The sequence below is a fragment of the Crinia signifera genome, chromosome 4, assembly GCF_055691185.1.
Source record: "Crinia signifera chromosome 4, ASM5569118v1, whole genome shotgun sequence".
NCBI classification, from domain to species: domain Eukaryota; kingdom Metazoa; phylum Chordata; class Amphibia; order Anura; family Myobatrachidae; genus Crinia; species Crinia signifera.
The window spans coordinates 86,048,772-86,067,516 of NC_139220.1; the positions used below are offsets into that span (position 1 = coordinate 86,048,772).

General features: G+C 44.6%; 1 protein-coding gene across 1 annotated transcript in view; it reads left to right on the top strand.

Moving 5' to 3' along the window:
- FGF1 (fibroblast growth factor 1) overlaps positions 1-18,403 on the top strand; it is a 283,447-nt gene extending 265,044 nt beyond the window's left edge. The window contains exon 7 of the transcript XR_014473371.1: positions 18,282-18,403. The gene's annotated coding sequence lies outside the window, so the exon portion shown is untranslated. The remainder of the gene's footprint in view (positions 1-18,281) is intronic.
- Positions 18,404-18,745: the final 342 nt, after the last annotated feature.

Consider the following 18,745-nt stretch of genomic DNA (forward strand, 5'->3'; position numbering starts at 1 on the left):
CACCTGTGATGTGATCTTCGTGACCTGCTATAAGTATATCATCCACATAGACTGCTATGATGAACAACTTTTCTCCCAGAGTTTTGTGATAGAGGCAGTGGTCAGTCTCTGATCTAATAAAGTTCATTTCGAGTAGTGCTGCATCCAATTTTATGTACCAGCAACGACCACTCTGTTTTAGGCCGTATATGGATTTCTTCAGAAGACACACCTTCTCTGTCTGAAGCTCATCCTCATTGTAATGATCTGGCGATTCCATATAGATTTCTTCAGCCAGTTCTCCATTTAGGAATGCTGAATCGAAGTCTAGTTGGTATAGCAGTAAGTTATGTAAGGTGGCGACTGCAATTACTAATCTAAGAGTGTTATACCTTGCAACTGGTGAGTATATCTCCCCATAGTCAATTCCGGATCTCTGTGTGTATCCCTTAGCATCAAGACGGGCTTTGTAACGGGCAACTTCTCCGTCCAAATTTAACTTCTTGCAGAAGACCCACTTGTTCTTGACTGTCTTGCGGTTGCTTGGCCTATCTACTATGGTCCAAGTGTTGTTCTCTTTCAGTGCTGATAGCTCTGTGTCTATTGCAGATTTCCATTTTGCCCAATCACTGCACGCTTTCGCTTCTCGAATACTCTGAGGTTCACTGAAAACAATGCTCGCATACTCTTCATCATACCTTCTAGCTGGTATGCCCTTGTTGCTTCTTACGGAAGCCCTGTTTGTTGGTTCGCTTCCTTCCTCTGTATTTTCCTTTTCAGGCATGCTTTCTATCTCGCACACCTCTACTAGTGCTTGCTTTTCTTGCTCTTCTGCTTTTGTGAGTGGTGCTGTTTCTTGAAATATCACATCTCTTGATTTCAGATGACGTCTGTTCTCTGCATCCCAGAGCCTGTACCCTTTGCTCTCCTCACAATAGCCTAGCAGTATGCACTGTTTTGATTTTGGGTTGAGTTTCTTTCTCTTCTCCTTTGGTATATGCGCATAAGCTCTGCTCCCAAAGACACGGAGGTGACTGATGTCTGGCTTCTTCCCAGACCAGGCCTCTAAGGGGGTCTTTCCCTTCACGGCCACTGTAGGTGTTCTGTTTTTCAGGTATACTGCAGTAGACACAGCTTCTGCCCAAAAACTCTTCTCCAGGCCAGCATCGTTTACCATTGCTCGTGCTCTTTCAACGATTGTTCGGTTCGCCCTTTCACTTACGCCATTCTGTTCAGGCGTATAGGCCATCGTCAGCTGATGCTTTATGCCATTCCTTTTGAGAAAATCGGTTAGTGTTTAATTTTCGTACTCTCCCCCATTGTCGGATCTCAGGGCTTTTAGCTTTAGGCCCGTCTGAGTTTCCACTAGGTTCTTGTACTCCACAATTTTCTTGACTACTTCACTTTTCTTCTTCATGAAGTATACATGTGTCATCCTTGTGGCATCATCGATGAGAGTCATGAAGTACTTGTAACCACTGGTTGACTCCTCTTCCATCGGTCCGCACACATCTGTGTGCACCAGAGCTAACTGTGATTCTGCTCTGCCTGCTGACTTGGGAAATGGGTTGCGGGTCTGCTTGCCTTTTATGCAACTCTCGCACACAGGTCTTTCGGTGTCTTTCACTGTGATCCCTGTTGCCATCCCATCAGCTAATTTCTGGACATTGTCATATCCTAAGTGTCCCAAACGTCTGTACCAGAGTTCCATCGACTCATTTTTACCAGAGGCTGCCAAAGCTACACATTCATCTGTGTCTAGGACGTATAGTTGGTTGCATCGGGTTGCTGAAGCAATTACAGTCCCTCTTTCATTATGCACCATACACCTGCCCTTTGCAAACTGGACTCTGTAGCCTTTTGCCTCGAGTACGCTGATAGCGATGAGGTTACTTCCCAATTCTGGTACATACAGGACGTCTTGGATATCTGTGACTACTGTCTGTCCCTCAATTCTTAGTCTCACCGTGATTGTCCCAACACTTGATGCAGTAAGGACCTTTTCACCAATCCCAGTAACTGTTGTGGGTGTACACTGTGTTAAAGAATTGAACCACTTCTTGTTGCAACTGAAGTGTCTAGAGGCTCCCGAGTCCATATACCAGCAATCCCTCCTTGGCTTGTCTGCTACATTCAGTGCTGACTCGTTCTTCTTGTCATGTCGCTTGTGTGTACCACTAGTGTTCTTCATCCTGCATTCTGAAGCCTTGTGCCCTAATTTGTGGCACACATAACATTTGAACGTGCATTTCTTGGGTTTTGCACCCTTTGCTACTAAGGCAGAACCCTCAGCTATGGCGTCCTTGTGAATTCTTTCTTGGAACTGAAGTAGCTTAGCTCTCACAACTTCTGTTGTAAGCTTGGTTTCATTTGACTCTAGTGCGACAACTAGGAAGTCAAATTCTTCTGTCAAGTTCTGCAGCATTACCATCGCCACTTCTTCCTCATCCACTCTTGCTCCTACACATGCCAATTGCTGAGCTATCGATAGTATTTTATCGATGTAATCGTTCATGTCCTTGCATGCATTCAACTTTGTTCCATATAGTGTGCGTCTCAGGCTTATCCTTCTCATCAGGCCTTTATTCTCATAAACACCTTGTAGAGTTGTCCACATGTCCTTAGCGGACTCTTTCCCACAGATTGTAGAGTAAACATGCTGCTCCACAGCCAGGCCTATAGTGCCGATAGCTCTGTCTACCTCTTCTGGGTTTGGACTATCTCCTGGGGCTGTTGTGACCTTCCATAGCTTCTCCCTTTTAAGCTGCATTTCCATAGCAAACTTCCATGTAGTGTAATTCTCTGAGCCTTTGAGTTTAGGAAAGTTCATGCTATGCCCTGTGCTGTGCATTCTTGTTAGCTCTTTCACAAATGTCAATTCAGAAATATTTCTTTGTGTTCTTTTATGTACTGCGCTAGCACTTGGTCTTTAGGGGGTTAATCTTCGCGCACGTGACGTGCTGGGCCCATAACCTATTGGCAGAGTATTTGTATGATCGTGCTGTGTGGTTGTTAGACGACACACTTAGAAGATATAACCAGCTTTAGATTTATTCAAGTGATAAGCTTGCAGTGTACAACGGTACTTCAGTGGTTAACTTCACATGCAATATAACTGATGCAGGAATCACAGTCACAGGTGTTACTTATCTGATCCGTTCAGCTTGTGCAGGGTTAATGGCAATGACCGGTTTACGCTGGCGGTATCTCTCCCAGTAACGCTGCTGCTACACAGGATGGATCTCCCTGTGTGAGTGACGCGCTGGCAACGAGGAATACAGCGGGGCTCGCTATTACACGCTCCGATGTACGTGGAGCGGTGAACCGGCATGGAGGATAGGACACACGCGCTAAAGGCACACACTATCACTTCCTGACTGAGAGGAAACCGCGCTGCCAGCAGGGTCAGGGGACTCTGCCCTGCTATTCGCTTCGCAAGCTGTCACTCAGGGTGACACTCTAACTACAGTGGCTGCAGAGGGACAAGGCAGTCTGTAGGCTGCTCACTAACCAGGGATATGGAGACAGACGCGGAGCGCTGCTTTCTAACAGTTACCACTCTCCAGACTCCAGTACTTAAGGTGCCAATACATGGTACAATTATTGTATACAATTTGTACTAGATCTCATTGCATCGCATAGGATTTGCAATGCAATGAGATGAGATGAGGTCTAGTACAAAAAGTACATGTAGCACATACTTTTTGAGCTGTGCACCCAGCAATTGTACCATGTATGGGCACCTTTACTCCAATGTGCTGCAGAGTGGGAGACTTTGGATTACATTTGGAAAAACCCCCTCTAAAAATCCTGCATTTGCCACTGGTGCATTGCTATGGGGCAAAGAGGCCTAGGGGGGCCCGGACCCAGGTCTTATAGTTGTCTACTAAATTCCTGTAATTGCCTGTAAAGCAAGTGGGTCTCTCCTTGAGAAGGTGAATTCATTAGCACTTATACAGGTGGCGGTCTCTGTCTCTCCCGCTCAGTAAAGTTCCATACTGATATGATCTACAGTAGCTCCTGCACTCCTGGTTCATCCTTACAGGCACAGCTACAGTAATCAGTGAACCCCACATAGAGATTAGACTTCGCTTAGATTACAAACTTTATGAATTGCGCTGTGGCTGGTGATCAAGCACTGAGATTAGAACTGTCCCAAAAAAAAGAGTCAATGTGTTGAAATTAAGCTCTCCAATCTAAGTGGGAATCTCCTGCATGAGGAAGTGTCTTCCTCCAGTAGAAGCTGGTTGGCCTCTACTCCACCCATTTTTACACTCACTGTAAACTGCAGCCTAGAAAGACCTGCAGCTGTTAAGCTAACATGTAAGGGGAATATTTAATCCGGGATTCCAACAGTCAGAATCCCTGGCCGTTTTAGTTTCTCTCGTCTGCAACTCGACAGTCGGAATTCAGTGTTGAGTGTCGGAAAGCCCAAGGATTGTCGAGAACAGCTGAGAATTGGTGAAACATGACAGTGAATTCAACAATCTGTGGCCGTTTCCAACAAAACAGATCCGACTTATTTTAAAGTCTGATCTGTTGTGTCGGAAACTGCCTTCAATGCTGTTGGAAATGGGAGCATTGAGTAGGCGAGGGCCGTTATTCCCACTGGCAGAATTAGCGGCTGGGATTGGATACCCCCAAAAGCTGTCAATAAGGAAAAATCTATTGAAATTACAAAAAATAATATGAAACAAGAGGTCAATGGGGATATGATCTCTCAGACTTCTGTATAGGATTAAGCTGCTAACTGGATAACATCCCATATTCATTGAGATTTAATAGTAAGGGAGGTGTGCATTTTGGAGAGCCAATCAGCTCCTTCCTGCCATGTTATAGGCTGTGTCTGAAAACTGACAGGAAGGAGCTGTTTATCACTCTCTACTTAATCACTTTTTGCAGCTTAGTACATCTCGCCCATTATGATATACTATACTGCCATGGGGCATAAAATGAGCATCTGCTATTAAGAGAGAGAGAGCTGTCTCTTTACAATTAATGGACCCAGGGATCTTGTGTTGCTCCGGTGTCCAAAATAGTTCTGGCTATGCCCCTGGATGCAATGTATTAATATGCGCAAACATCTAACACTGACAGTCACTGCCTGGAGGCTCCTCCTCCTCTAGGGATCAGGTCCCAGACGGAGTACTCGCATTATACATTTACATACATGCCTCCCAACTGTCTCAATTTTCTCGTGACAGTCAAAATCCGTTCCCATTATTTCAGACGAATAGCCAGCACTCTCTGAGCAGCTGAGCAGCCCCCGACTCCTTCCCCACACTGACGTCAGTGATCACCAGTGTTGATCCCTGGCTCCCCAACCTGCCCCACTGCTGCAACTGCATCCAGTGGGAGGGACAGCTGGGCACTCTGCAATTAGCGGGTCTGGCCTGCTGTAATCGGGACAGGATTTACTTTCTATACAGTGTTTATTAGGGGCTCCTGCAGAGAGTGTGGGCAGGTAGTGCTCTCCAGTGTGCGCCAGGGCTCCTGCAGACTGCGCTGGCAGGCAGCCGTCTCCTTTGCACTTGGGCTCCTGCTCCCAATGCTGAAGGGAAACTCCGGACTGAAGCGTAGCCACTAAAAATAGGGAAAAAATTAAAAGGGTGCAGGGGTTTTGCCTGCCAGGCCTTGGGCCCCCAAAGGGCCCAGGCCCCATAGCAGTTGCATCCCCTGAAACCTCGGTAGTTACACAACTGCCCCCTGTGAAGACTTATTGAACATCTGAAAATTTCCATTTAGCTTATTTAGTTAGTAATCACTCACCTTCTAAATTGGTGTCTTCTGCACGCAGCGCCGGAAGCCGGGTCTTTTGTAGTAGTGTGAATATGTGAGTGTACAGATGGGGTGGCTCTCATCTGAGCAGCTCCCATCGTGACTACAGCCATCCGCCACCCTGCGCCACCCTGCGCGCCCTTGTGTCTACCATGCGGTTTTGGTTGATAGAGCTACAGTGTCTAGATAGAAAGTCAGTAGGTCTACCCCAAAAAGTCGACATGCAATAGGTCAACAGGGTCAAAGGTCAGCCGTAAACACACACTGGAGTACACCTATAAAAAGTAACAAGTATAAATACACTATAAAATGTAACAAGTGTAAATAGAGAGAAAACGCTCAACTGCAACACAATGCAGAGGATGATATATAAATATACACAGAGAGAACGACCCCTAACTGCAACAATGCAGAGGATGGTATAATAAAAGATAACTTAGCTGAAGGCTGCAGGACCAAAGACACTGGTGAAACACTGGAACAGCTTCCAGGGAGCCAGCAGAGGTGAGCAAAACCAGGGGACCAAACAGCTGTTAGGAGACCCAGGAACCAGGGAACTGTAGTGCAACCACACCATCCCACAGCAGAACTATAACCGGTGTCTGCTAGAGCAGGCGCCGGCCATTTGTACTAGCTGCCTTTCCCTGAGCGGCCCAGATGCCGGGTGATGTCAGATGCAGATTGCCCCTGGCATCCCGGTTGCCCAGCACCAGATGACGGACCACAGACTTCTGCCCGGCTGCCGCGTCTCAAGCACGACTGGGATTACCCTGCCCAGGCACCACAGACCCCTCCAGAGGAGACCCGGTCGGCGGCTCCCGGGGATGCGGCGGGGCAGGTGACACAAAGCTACAGAGGTTTCCCTAGGTTTTAAATCACTATAGTGCCAGCACTTTTGTTATTCACATATGTGCATGTTTGCCCTTGGGATGTAAAATACAGTATTAGTAGTAGGTTATTATGTATTGCTACAATATGCAGCGACACATAAGAATAGTTACTGTGGTCCCAATGCCACTCTTGGTAAATAGGCTCCTATACATCATAGATTACACATGCAAAATAGAAAAAAGTGGGATGTTTAAAAACCCAACAGTGTCACAACATGTGATTGCCAGTTGCCGCAGGTTTCTGTGATGATTGCTATATATTATGGAATCTGAATATGTTATGATAATCAATAAACAAACATCTGTGCCTTCGAACTAGATACAAGGGTGAGAAGGGCAGCTACAGGAAAAAGGAGGAGAGGAGATGGGAATTTGCTTATTTGACCTTTTCCTTTTAACAAGCCTCTTCAAGAAAAATAACACAGTTTGATTCTAGGTTTATCACTCTGCTGCGCTGGAGAGCCGGCAGGCCACCCTCAGTGCTAGCACTTGTAACCAATTCAAAGGGATTAAGGAAGTGTCCTTTGCCCTAGGGGACAGGAAGAGAGGGGCCTATTAACTTATTTGACAAAATAAGACACATTTCTTCTGTTGTATGCCGTGTGCAAATTTCTGTGTGTAGGTCACCCTCCCTAAAAAAATTAGCAATGGTACATGAGCAGAAGATAGCATATAAGTTTCACACAGTGCCAGAGTAATTACTGTATTTTGCTCATGCCCCATATTTCCGATGATGTCTTCAGACAAGTGCACCTTGCCCTGGGGCAGGGGTAGCCAACTCCAGTCCTCGAGAGCTACCAACAGTTCATGTTTTCCAGACCACCTAGCAGGTGCACAGGTGCACTCATTACTCACTGGCAAATTACTAAATAATTACTTAACTTGTGATTCTGTGAGGAGACCTGGAAAATGTAAACTGTTGGTAGCTCTCGAGGACTGGAGCTGGCTACCCCTGCTCTGTGGTGTAGGACCATGGGCCGATGCATTTATTACAGACAAACCGCTGGCTGCTTACTGCAATATAGAGTAGGGCTATAAAACTACTGGGTATGGGTCATAGGGTTTACAAGAGGAAGATCGGCATGCATTAGGTCAACCACTGAAGGTCGTCATCATCAAGGTCGATATGTCTGAAGGTCGTTATGGGGTTAGGTCAATAGGGTCATTAGGTTGACACAAGCATTAGGTCGACAAGGGCAAGGTTGACAGTCAAAAGGTTTTTCACTTTTTTTATCCCGTATGTCGACACACTAAAAGAGTGCACCTTGCCACCTCGTCATGCTTCGGCCCACAGTTTTATTTTATTCTCTTTTATTCTCCCGCCACACCCTAGTGGAGGTTGCGAGGAAGTTCATCTCTTTGTATGTGTTCTTCAAAAATTGTTTCTTCAACTTTTCAGGTTAGAACTGATTGAAAGGAATATGTTCCAGGAAACGTAGGACTTGAGAGGAAAGGAGATGTCTTGTGAGACACAGCATCAGATTCCTGCCTGGGTGCTGCCTGTGCACAGGACTCCTATAATAGGCTATAGAGGGGCCTTGTTAGGAAGGTGATTATTTGCCAAACATTCACCAAATGAATTCTCCCTACATTGTGCTCTGCTATCTTGGGATTTCACATGTGTGCCTTTGTCATGCGTTGTGTAAAATAGATTGTCGCTTCATACCCACAAGACCAAGGGCGGGATGTATTAATATACATCGCCGCCCTCCGCCGCCTGTCCGCCACGATGCCAGCACATATGTACTAATATATGCGGCTGGCATCACTATGCGGTGACAGAGCCCCCCCGCGATAACTGGAATGTGGTGTGCGGCGGGTCTCCGTCACCTACCTGCCCCCTCCTGCATCCCTCATGCCAGGGACAGTTAAGCAGGCTGTCCCTGGCGCCTCCTCCTCCCCCCTGCAGCCGGAAGGATGTCCGGCTGCGTCACTAGGGGGAGGAAGGTGTTACCTTCCAGGTCCAGTAGGACCTGGACCAGGTAAGCCAGAGGAAGGAGGAGAGGGGGATTGGCGGGTTTTTCGGGTGGAGGCGTCGGGCAGCGAAAAAAGAAGCCCATAGGGGGTTTTACTGCATTTTCCCGTTACTATATCCCGCCCCAAGACCCATGTTTTGTGTCACGCCCCCATTTCTTGCTGAGGTTGTCAACCACTCTGGCAGTGCATGGGCAGCCCCCAGCTTCTCATGCCTTGAATGGATAATGTGCAGATGAGCCTTTAAACCATTTATCACAGGTCTGCTATGCAAAGCAGGGTGACAGAGTGTCCCCAACCTCTTCCCTACCCAGGGGATACTGTGACCAGCAGGAGGGACACTGTAAAAAAGTGGGATTGTCCCAGTGAAATATGGATGGTTGCAGGGCTATTTTTCAGCAGGCTCCAGCAGGAACTGGGGCCATTATTCTAGTTCACTCTTTCTGACAAAATATTTCTTAGATGAACAAAACCATGTGCACTGCAGGTGAGGCAGGTGTTACTTGTGCAGAGATAATTAGATTTGGGTGGGGTTTTACACCTGCCCCACCTGCAGTGCACATGGTTTTGTCCATCTAAGAAATATTTTGTCAGAAAGAGTGAACTAGAATAAGGGCCTCAGTTCCTGCTGGAGCCTGCTGAAAAATAGCCCTGGATGGTTGGTATGACAAAATAAGCTCTTTCTTACTTTCTTTCCATACAGGACAGTTAAACTGAAATACATGTAGATGATCCTCATATTTATATATTTTACATCAACAATTAGCCACATTCTGTCATTCTGTCATGTGATATTATGGAAGTACTGGACTTTCCCTCCCTTTTAGCACCTTCTGCATTGTTCTTGCAAGCAACCCTTTTGGAGCACCTGGAACAGCGCCTGTAGTGGAGTTCTGTGGTGTGTCCTTAGGATGTGCCCAACTCTTTTGCAGGCCCAAACTGTCTCACTTTTAGACATCATAACATTACATGTTTTCTGGTCAGGGGGTGATGGTAGGACTTTCAAGATAATAGATGGGGCCCAGTACAAGATGAGGCATGGCCAAGCACATGAGTATGACAACACCTACCTGGAAAATATCATAAACAATATATGGCGAGCATGACCATATACTGCCTGAGCTTGGGCACTTGCCAAGCCCCTATAGTCATACCCGGGCCATACACACACACACACACACACACACACACACACAGGTGGAGGTGGCAGAAAACGACTAAAGGTGGTGGCGGTGTACAGTATGCTCACAATGATGCTAGGCAGGAACTGGTCATTCCTCTATTTCCTCTTTTTGTGTTTCCGAATGTTCTTATACTTTCAAATTTATGTGTGCATACCTCCCAACTGTCCCGCTTACCGCGGGAACGTCCTGATATTCGGGGACATTCCCGCGTCCCGCCCAGGCCGCCATTGTCCCGCGGTGGGGGGGGACAGTTGGGTGTCGCCCCAGCCTGCCAAGAATAGACGCTGTGCGCATGCGCACAGCGTCTATTCAGCGCCGCCCCCCCTTTTCGGGAGCGACCTCCCAACTGCAGAAGTTGGGAGGTATGCATGTGGCATATGCTTTATTCTATTTCAGAGGTTCTGTATGCTAATTATTTGTATACAGAGAAGAGCCAGAGTTTATTTTGTAAACATGAAATATAAAAAATGTATAAAAATTATAAACTGAAGAGATATATTTACATTTAGAAAGTGTCCTAACAAACCACCTTCTTTGTGCCCTGTAACTCCATCCTACTCCACCTGAAAAAAAAAAAAAAAAAACATACAGTACACTTATGGTGTGTACACACGGTGAGATTCCCTTGCTATTTGACTTAAGATTTGAGTGCTATGCAATCTTTGCTATCTCTGTACTATTTACATACAATTCATACAACCTGCACTTTTTAGTCATTGTTGCCCTGTCTATCTGGGTTTCGATTTGTGCTGCCACGGGAGCGCGCATCGGGATCGCAAGGTAAAAAACCTGTGCAATCTGCATGCGATTTTGACTATATAGTCAAAATCTCATGCTGGACTGTACCGTGTATACACAGCATTACACACATGCAATTTAACTTGGGCAAACACTAACTGTGAGATGGATATAAAATATTCCCGTTTTATTCCTATATTTGCACGTATCCATGCGTTCATAAATACACGCATATACCATGACAGATATGCAGATACAGAATTGTCATACAATTGTGGTTCCAAGGGAGTGTAGATAAAAAATGAACAGGATGCTTCCGTCATAAAACAATTTGACATGAGTGTGTCATTCCTTTGGAGGGGATGGGAATTATGTGGAATGTGTTTAGATCCCCTTGACTAATGTCTTAAGGCTGTAGGGAGCAAAAGTCGGAAATGGCTGTTTTTAATTCTTCCCAGACTACTGAACACGTGATAACAGATATGGCATAAGTATGGGAGCTCGCCATAAATTATTTACATGACAGATTGCAGCTGAACATAAGCTGTGGGATGACTGCACATAATTCACGGTGTGAGAGACATCCACTAGGGCTTATGCAGACATGGCTTGGCTGTACCATACGCACAGAACTGATGGATCCATTTCCCTGGTTTTTAAAAATGTAAAACAAATGACTACAAATTACATACAGTTGGTCCAGATACACTAAGCTTCAAAAAGTGATAACGTGGAGAGTGATAAACAGCCAGCCAATCAGTTCCTACCTGACATTTTTCAAAAACATCTGTGACATGGCAGGCAGGAGCTGATTGGCTGGTGATTTATCACTTTCCATTTTATCACTTTTGAAGCTTATTGCATCTGGCCCATGATCTGTGAATATACACCAGTACAGTATATATCACAGTGAGACTGTATTCTGTTTTGAAACTTTAACTTCTATACATTTTTCTGATCTGTGCTTTTTTCTTTAGATAGATCAGTTAAATACTGTGCGCGTATGTGTGTGTGTGTGTAATTACCATACAGAGTGCACCCTCCTCTCTAGCTGGTAGCTCTTTTGACTATGGGCACTAGGGTCACAGGGGACCCTAGCTCTGTGCCAGAGTTTATTGCACATGCACAGGTCTCTGGGAATATTTGCCATTTCCCAGTGATTTTCCTCCACTCATGTGTGTAACACAGAGAAAATGGCCATCGCACCATTTTCCCAGTGACTTCTGCAGCGCTGCGGGAAAGTAATGAAAAAAATGGGTGCAGGGTGTGCGGTGTTGGCCCCCTGTACCACAGGATCCCATGTGCATCGCACCCAGCACCCATTCATAGGTGTGCACAGCACATTTTATTAGGGGGTGCACAATCAAAGGGGCGTGTCTACCACCATCTATTGGGCGTGACTAACACCACCCATTGGGTATGTCTAACACTGCCAATCAGGCGTGTCTACCATCATATATTGGCACATGCTACAATATAAAACGCCTTTCAGCCAGACCAAACGGCATATTTCAGTTTTAATCTTTTTATTACACTGTGTAACAGTACATGCAAATAGAAACAAAAAAAAAAATGTATGGATGACACAGTTATGTAGTGATATGACTCTGGTCTAGTATAATTACCTATGCAAAACACACAAAATTGATTGATGGGTGCTTTTAATGGAATACAGTTCTAAAAAGCAAAAGTCTTTGGTAAAAGGTATTGCTGGTTGCTAGCGGCAGGGAGGTGTTCATAAGGGTGGGTACAGTATTAGGGGGTGCCTTTGCCCCCTGAACACTCAATGTGCGCACGCCTATGCACCCATTAAAAATATTCCAGCAGGCAGTGTAAATAAGCAAAAAGCCGTTGGTGCCATCATTTGGTGAGCCCAGAATTTTTCAGGTATGAGCTGTAATACAGGTATAATTGTGGTGCTTTACAGTCTTAAAATTGGGAGATTTCTCACACCAATCGATTTCTTGAACAACCAGAAGGCTTAATCACCACACTGAGCATTTTTTTTTAAGCAGTATCGCTCATTTTGGCCCTTCTAAACAATTTTATTTAAAATATTGCCCTGTGTGTTTGCCACAAATGATGAACGATGCACACTTTATTGGGTAAAAAAATTGCCCAGCTCTATATCGGTCAACAGTATATAATGTTAATGTAATAATGTTAACGATATTGGTGGTGCCATGAATCACCCAGTGTGTACCCACCTTTAGATCACCTCAGGGGACACAATAACCCATGAATTAAGTACAGTATGTTGCACTTAATAGTTAGTTCACACAACAATTAAGCCTCATACTGTACTGTACCAAAAGCTGGAAGAATCCAGACTTTATCAGATGGATATTTTAAACTTTAAAATAACTCCCTATGATCATGTGAGCTGACATCCATCCAGGCAGATCAACATCCTCAAAGGTTACAAAGACAATGGGTAGCATTCAATGCCGCTCGCCATGGCCGGCGAGGGGCTTAAACAGCGAGGATCGCAGAAAAGCAGCGATCCTCGCTGTTTAACCCCCTCGCCGGCTGCTCGCCCTATTCAACTATCCATCACAGGACGTGAGGATTCCACCAAACAACGAGACCTGCGGCTAATGCAGCAAACCCGCTGTATTTAGCTGCAAGTCTCGCTGCTTCTGCAGCTGCATACGCCGATTCCCCCTCGCTCAAAAAACAGAGCAAGGGGGAATTGGCGTATGAGGGGGGTGAGTTGAATACTGACAGGGCGAGCGGTGACAGAGAGCAGGAAGCCCTGCTCACTGTCACCGCTCGCCCAGGGCATTGAATAGATCCCAATGCCTTGCAAAGGTATTCGCCCCCCTTAGCTTTTTACATATTTTATATTATAACCTGTATTTTAAACATTTTTTCATGAATTTTATGTGATGGATCTGCACAAAATAGTCTAAGTTGGTGAAGTGAAATGAAAAAAGTATATATTGAAAATAATAATAATAATAATAATAATAATAAAAATCAGAAAATTGGCATGAAGCCTCTCAAAAGTTCTGGTGCAACTAATTACCTTCAAAAGTCACATAATTAGAGGAATGAAGTCCACCTGTGTGCAATGTAAGTGTCACATCATCTGTCAGTATAAACATAACCTTTTCTGAAAGCAAAAGGCATCAAACTATGAAGACCAAGGAGCTCTCCAAACAATCAGGGACAAAGTTGATGAGAAGTACAAGTCAGGGTTCGGTTATAAAAAAATAAAAATATATCCATATATTTGATGATCCCTAGAGCACCATCAAATCCACCATCTTCAAATGGAAAGAACATGGTACCACAACAAACACGCCAAGAGAGGGCCGCCCACCAAAACTCCCAGACCGGGCACAGAGGGCATTAATCAGAGAGGCAGCACAGAGACCAAAGGTATCCCTGAGGAGCGGCAGAGTTCCACAGCAGAGACTGGTGTATCTGCGCATGGGACCACAGTAAGCTGTGCACTCCATAGAGCTGGGCTTTATGGAAGAGTGGCCATTTCTTAGTGTTAAAAATAAGAAGGCATGTTTTGAGTTTGCCAAAAGGCATGTGGCTGAGTCCCAAAATGTATGGAGGAAGGTGCTCTGGTCACATGAGACTAAAAAATGAACTTTTCGGCCACCAAGGAAAACACTATATCTGGCGCAAACCAAACATATCCCATTACCCCAAGAGCACCATCCTCAGTGAAACATGGTGGTGGCCGTATTATGCTGTGGGGATGTTTTCAACAGCAGGGACTGGGAAACTGATTTGAGTCAAGGGACAGATGGATGGTGCTAAATACAGGGATATTCTTGAGCAAAACCAGTTTCAGTCTGCCTGTGATTTGAGACTGGGATGGAGGTTCACTTTCCAGTAGGAAAACCAGAAGCAAACTTCTAAAGCAACACTGAAGTGGTTTAAGGAGAAACATTTAAATGTGTTGGAATGGCCTAGTCAAAGCTCAGATCGCAATCTGTGGTCAGACGACCTAAAGATTGCTGTTCACAAGCAGAAACCATCCAACATGAAGGTTCTGGAGCGGTTTTGGCTTGAGGAATTGGCAAAAACCCCAGTGGCAAGATGTGGCAAACTCATACAGATTTATCCACAGCGACTTGCAGCTGTAATTGCCGCAAAAGGTGGCTCTACAAAGTACTGACTTTATGGGGGGTGAATTCTTATGCTGAAGTTTTCGGTTATTTTGTCCTATTTGTTGTTTGCTTCACAATAAGAACAAAATATAACATCTTCAAAGTTTCAGGCATGTTTTCTGAATGAAATGATGAAAACCTTCAAACAATCCATTTTAATCCCAAATGAAAAATGCCAAGGAGGGTGAATACTTTTGCAAGGCACTTTAACATTGCACATACCGTAGTGTAATTCTGTAAACACTTAGGCCCTTATTCTGATCGGTGCGGATATTCCCGCTTGCGTACGGCCCGCCGATGTTTATCGTCTGCGCATGTGCAGAGGTCACTCTGCGCATGTGCAGGCGATTTCGCCGCATGGATTCTTTATACGCCGCACAGGGGGCGTAGAGGGGCGTGAGGGGCTACTTAGCCTCATTACCCTATGCATACGCCCCCCGTTTCATGGGCGTTCCCATGCAAACGCGGGGCGTATGCATGGTAATGAGGCCGTGACGCGTGGGTACGGGGCGGGCATCTGACATCGCCGGATGTCAGCTGCCCGCCCCCATACATGATTTCACACGGACAAGTGTCCGTGTGGTCTTGTGTTGCGGGACCTGGTGGAGCGTGCGGCCCTGCATTCGATGTTCGGCGACCATCGAATGCAGGGGCAGCTCCCAAGACGGAGGAGGCGTATCCCCGTCCAATTTCATGCGGATCGCCACATATCCGCGTACGGACGGCAGGTGGCGATCCGTATGGAAGGCGGGGATTCGCCTGCACGGTTGCGGCCGCATATTCTGATCGGGCCGCACCGATCAGAATAAGGCCCATAATTATTAAATCTCACAAAGAACAGAATGTAAATGTGTGCACATAAAAAAAAAGGAAAATTGAGGCAAATGAAAGCTGGTCTCTAGTTTCACAGTGTTAACTGTAGTAGTGTAGACTAAAACGGGTCAATCCAAGGGACACCTAAGGAATTTAGTTGTGGCATCTTCCTCAGCATTACCACCAGCTTGAAAGATCATTTTAAGACTCTATTAATCCGATATCCCATACCCACCAACTGTACCTTTTTGGTCAATACAATACCATTTTATTTTGCCTGTACAAGCCAAAAAGGACTTAGTACTGGTTTTCTGGGTCTTCAACTCTCCATTGAAAGTATAGGAAAGGTGGTGCGGCCACATCCCCTTTACCTGTGGCCATTCCTCCTTTTTGAATTTGTACTGGTTTCTGCCCTTCAGAGAATATTGTGGGTATGAATAAGTACAGGAAAACTGGTATTTCTGTCTATTGACCAGTTTTTATTTGGTGTTCAGTACCTACAAATAAGTTGTTGGCTTTTTTCAATTTTTTTTATGTATTGACATTTTAGCCTCAATAAATGGCAACTAAACATATAAGGCTAAATGTAATGGCCTGCATTAAGATGGACTTGTGGACAGGATAATGCCCGAGTTTTTAAAGGGTATTACAAATTAGCTACAAATGAAATTTTTTTGCAAATTTTAAAAATAGCATTAGATGGTCACCACTAGTATGTCAAACATTTAGATACAAAGGTGAGGTTTTTCTTTGTAAGAACTGTATGGCAGTGGTGACATCTGTATATGCAGAGATTGTAGAGAAAATGCATGTTCTCTATGTAAACTGCTATACAGTAATACATGTAGATCTAATAAGAGCTATATTGTGCCAGATCTAGTGCATTTGACACTTATCTATTAATGATACATTTCCTCCTGATTGATTAACAAATGTAACAGCCCATGATCTGAAGGACCAAGCACAATCCCAGTTAGAATGTCACTAGTGTTATACCACAAATTAATGTAAAAGCAAAACTAACTTTAAATTAATTGCCGCTTTAAATTTTAGTATATTGATGGCTCCCACAGATCACAAGATATTAAATTTGGCCCTTGGTATGCAGGGGACCCAGAGGGTCTTAGCTTCTGTGTGTAACCCTTTCATGTGTAAAGGAGCTCAGTAGTATATGAACGATACTCTATATCCAATGACATGGTTCCAAGTGATTGATGGTTTCGGCTATGGTTGACCTAACATGCAGACACCTAGTGGCCAGTTGGGCAATTGTTGACGCCTTAAATGGTTTTGTTTTTTTAATACAAATTTGTTTATTGAGGGGGAAGTTTGCGTGTTTTTTTTATAAATACTAGAATCTAATATTGGGTTCACCTTTTTGCAAAAAGGAAGATGGATCAGTGGGTAATTTTCTGTCAGATCCTGTTTCTTCGAGGAAATGCAAAATCCCAAAATAGACATATCACTCAAGCTGAGTGTACGAATATAGCTATCAACCATGTGGCTCACTCTTTTACCTCCCACCACCAGGATATGAATCCTCCATCACTCACATCCGTTTGTCTGCTCTCTTCCTTCCATGCATCCTGCTCTAGAACAACATTATTATGATGGGAGTAAAAAGATTTTTAGGCCCTGATGTCACACTTCCATAGTGAAGGCAGCTGAATCCTGTTACGTGTGGTGATGAGTTCATCCAGGACAAAAGAGGAATGAGAGAAGACCGGAATGCAATGAGAGTTACAGGTGCAGTCCTTGATACATATGGTTTCAGGTCTGGCAAGCTGTATTACATCATTAAGTAAAAATCCTACAAAGAGGAACTCTCAGGATAATATAAACTAGGCTATGACTAACTGGGAGGTCTGATGCTTGTAGTCTGCTTGTTGGATTGAAGTTAATTATAATAGGAAATAGGTATAATATGAGTGCATCTATGTTATTCTGAAACCTTTAAATATGTTTAATTGGTTAGCTAAAATCATTTTGTTTTATGCAAGTAAATTTTTTTTCTCCAAAAGTTCACATATTGAAAAAGGAAAAAATACCATGTCAGCAAGTATCCATGTACATATAAAGTCAGATCCATTTGCCAGGACAGAGTACAATAATTATACTGTAACTGCAAGGCTGAAAACTGTGGTAGGGCCACAGAATCAAAAGGCTGCAGCCCATAGAAGTCGGCTAGGGCTGCAAGGTAAGACAGGGAATGGCTTCCTACAGGAAGCCAGCTCTCTGCCTATTGCAGCCCGGACTGGCAGTCCCAGATGGAGAGAATACCTCCCATTGGGACTGCTTTTGGATTCTGTGACTGACAGCTACTGTAAGACTTCCAATAGGAAGTCACTGCCAGTCACAGTGAAGCCAGTGCAGTCTCACGGACTGCAAATGGTTCACTTCAGCAGTGGCAGATTTTAAGGGGGGCTATAATCCTGCAGCCTATAAGTTAAACGTGCCACTGATCATTACAGTTCAAAAATGTAGTAGTCTGAGCTCTCAGTTACCCCTCCCCTCCATACTCAGCACAACAGAATGTATCCTTCAACCACAACACCTTGTAGAGTGGTTTGAATGTTCCAGAAATACATGTAAGGAAATATAGACCTGAGTACTTCATTTGGGCACGTGGCATTTTTTTGTATTGTTCTTGAGTAGTACATCATAGGAAAACTAATGGTTAACATTTGCATTGTTCACTATTAGAAAAAGACAGTGTTAACACAAACTGGCCCTTATTCTGGTTCACTCGCAAAGGCAAATTCCTTCTCAAATAGACAAAACCATGTGCACTGCAGGTGGGGCAGATGTAACTTGTGCAGAGAGAATTAGATTTGGGTGGGGTTTTACTTCAAAGTGAGATCTATATTGCAGTGTAAAAATAAAGCAGACAGTATTTACCCTGCACAGAAACAAAGTAACTCACCCAAAGCTAAATCTCTCTGCACATGTTACATCTGCCCCCCTGCAGTGCACATGGTTTTGTCCATTTGAGAAGGAATTTGCCTTTGCGAGTGAACTAGAATAAGGGCCACTGTGTGTCATGGTTACCAGAAGGGCCCTTCTGAGCGATATCATTTAAAAACTTGTCTAGTGTGTATGCTTATATCTAATGACTAGGAGCGTGCATCGTTAAGGCCTCCCCACCCCCTGTCATCTGTACAAGCAGCGCAATCTGACAATATCTTCATTACTGCCTCACAGCACTGAGGTCATGGGATCGATTCCCACCATTTCCCTAACTGTGCGGAGTTTGTATATT